We start from the raw sequence: 3,315 nt of genomic DNA on the forward strand, positions 1-3,315 counted from the left end.
CCGGAAAGTCTAAACCTTGTCTGTGGTATTCCGAGTAGGATTCCGGGATTGAATGACTGTGACGTGCTTCAAACTCCTGAGGGCTGGGCGTTAGTGACAGACGCAAAAGAATCAATGGATTCTATTCCAACCTGATTGAGAACCGACAGATGATTAGCCGTGCTGTGACAGAGCATAGGAACGTTTTCACTGAGAGGATGGGAAGTAGCCACTGACAACGGTGACACCCTACATAGAGCTTGCCATGGAAGGAACCTGCGTGTGAGAAGAGGATTTCAAGGAAGAGTTGAAGTCAGAGGACAAAGCATCTCCAAAACTCCAACATATTCCCCAGTACTGCAAAACAAAGTAACATTGTTCCCTCTTTTATTTTTATAATCAAATCTAGTAATTTCACTTTTAATCCAAATAACCTTGTTGACATCCTAACTAAGACTAATAAAATAAATATTGATTGCTTCAAGCTAATAATCTCCGTGGGATCGACCCTTACTCACGTAAGGTATTACTTGGACGACCTAGTGCACTTGCTGGTTAGTTGAACGGAATTGTGAAAAGAAAGTAATCAGTTAGTTAAATTAGTTCTCTTTGGCACATGCCAAAGAGCCATTAATTAAGGATCACAATGTCGTCCACCAATTAGTAACCCCCTCTTTTTTTCTTTTTTTGTAGGAATAGTTGATCCATGTCTTCCCATAAGAATATTGTCGAAACATCCTCCCAAGTTCCTGCTGGCATGGCCGACTGGGTGGATTCTATGGTTCTTTTATGTATTTCGCCGGTTGACTCTGAATTTTGTGAGCAACTTAGGAAATTCCATAGGATTTGTAGTAATGGTAGTGATGAGAAGAACTATGAGCTTGTGTCCTCGACTTCTGAAGAGAGAGTTTGTTTTTCTACTCGGGCTGCTGAAGATCGCCCTTTTTTCTATGCGTATAACTGCTTTTTTAGTCAAATGAATATTACCCTTCCTTTTACTCCTTTTGAGACCAACCCGTTGTGGTCTTGTAACGTGGCTCCGTCCCAACTCCATCCCAATTCTTGGGATTTCATAAAAATCTTCCAATTGTTGTGTCATGAATTGGGTGTTCAACCTTCCCAATCCCTCTTCTTTTACCTCTTTGTTCTGACAAAGCCTGGTGTGGTTAAGAAGAAGGCCGCCTGGGTTTCCTTCCGAGCTTTCCAGGAAAAAATGGTTTTTTTCATGTATGATGAATCCTTCTATAATTTTAAGAACTATATTTTCAAGGTTCGAACTGTTGAAGGAGCTCATCCCTTTTTCTGGATGAGAATGATGAACCTGCTTTTCCTTTGGAGTGGCAACAAAATGTAGTGGTATCTAGATATTCCTTGGAGATGTTGGATGGGGTCGAACAAGCCCTTGTAACTATGTTGGAAGAGAACTAGGGGCAGCCTCCCCATCTCGATACCAAGAAATTTCTAGGAGATCCTTAACTTCTCCGAGTTGAGCTGGGTAGTGGTCGACTTCTTTTGTATCTGTTATGTTGCTCTATTTTGTTGAGTTTATCTCTTTTCTTTTCGATTTATAACTTGATTTCTTTGTTGGCTTTTTTTCAGAGATGGTTAAAAATAATGATGCTATGAAGGCCTTTAAGAAGTTGAAGAAGGCAACTGCTGCCCTAAACCTCTCGGCCAAGGTTCCTGAGGAGGGGTCGTCTAGGGCTTCTTTGAAGAGGTCGACCTCGGACGCTTCTGGTCCCAAAAAGATCATCCCGACTCCTAACGTCCGGCTGGCCTCCTCTGTTCCTCCTCTACGGTCTTCCAATGCTGCCTCCCCGTCTGTTGCCAGCCCTTCTCCTAAAAAACCGAGAACTGCTGAGCCCTTTAATTTGGATTCCCCTGATTTCGATGCCGTAGGTTTTGTTGACCAACAAATTGCTCTTTACGGTATTATGCCTACGGATGATGTATCCATCCTTCACCAACTGGAATTCATTACCCGAAATAGTGTGAGAATGGCGCACGTGGGAGCGGCCTTGTTCCAGACTGCTCAGGATGTTCCTATTCATGCCACTATGGCTTTCATGGAGGAGGTCAAATTGGAGTATGATAGGATCAAGGGGTTGACAGAGGAGCTCGAAAAAAAGGTAGCGAAACTGGAGAAAGAGTTGGAGGGTGAAAAGTGTTCCGAGGGTTACCTGAAACTGTAGGCTGATCTCGGATGAGATCTTCTGTGTTGGTCGGAGCCGACGTGTCCGGCAGGTGTACGGCGGCCGGAGCTGGTGTGTCCGACTTGTTGGACTTGGTGGTGGTGCTGATCCTTCGTCCCCGGAGGGTGGGGGTACCTGCAAGGGACTCCGATGCTTAAGTTAGCAAGGGTATTAAGCAGGTAGTGAGTAGAATCAGAGTATGAGTTATACCTGGGTGCTCTAGTGTATTTATAATGGTGAGATGTGGCCTTCTGTGGATAAGATAAGTTAGTTATCTTATCTTATCTTATCTTTAAGTGAGGTCATCTTATCTTTAAGGGAATCGCCCTTCTCTCTGTAGGCTTGGGCCGCCTTAGGATTTGGGGCGTGTTCCTCTATTTGGGCCCTTTGTTTGGGCTTTCCTGTGACTTGGCCGAGCTCTTTGAGAAGAGGTCGGGTTGTCCTGACCTGAAGAGGTCGGTCGCTTTGCCTGTAGAACATCCCGGGTCGGACAGCTCAACCCAGGGTATGAACAGTGCCCCTGCTTGAGCTCGGTCTTCTCTTTTTGAGGCCGAGTCCTTGACATCGGTCCTTCTTCGGTGAAGCCGAACTCAAGCATTTTGTCGATTCCTTTGCAGCAGCTTTTGAATGTAGAACGTTTCCTCTAAAGGCGCGCGCTTTTATATCGGCGTTTTGGGAACGTGCGAGAGTTTAATGCTTTCCTTAATTTTAGCATTAATTGCCCCGTTTCCTTTTGGCTCTTTATTTTGATTTTTGAAAGCCCAGAAACGGTTTCTCTTCTTTTGCCCTTTTCATAACTTCTCTTCTCCGTTCTCTCCGCTCTTCTATTTTCTTGTTTTGCGCCTCTCCTTTTCTCTGTGTTCGCGTCGTCGTTTGGCGTTTCTAGAGCTTCTGTTTTCGCCTGGAGTTTTACGTTTCTCCCTGCGACATTGCTCTTTGTTCGCGTTCTTTGTGAGAAGGTGTTCCCAGATTTCCATCTTCAGTTTCTTTGAAGCTCGCTGCCCTTTCCAGGTTGGTACTAGCTTTCTTGCTTTTTTCGTAGCTTCGTCTTTAGTTTTTTGGTGAAGTTCTGTTTTCGCATGTTTGAAAGCTTTGAACTTTTTTGTGATCTTTGCTTTTGTTTCCTTCGCTGTAAACGTGTTTT

This window comes from Arachis duranensis, chromosome 3, assembly GCF_000817695.3.
Source record: "Arachis duranensis cultivar V14167 chromosome 3, aradu.V14167.gnm2.J7QH, whole genome shotgun sequence".
Lineage (NCBI taxonomy): Eukaryota > Viridiplantae > Streptophyta > Magnoliopsida > Fabales > Fabaceae > Arachis > Arachis duranensis.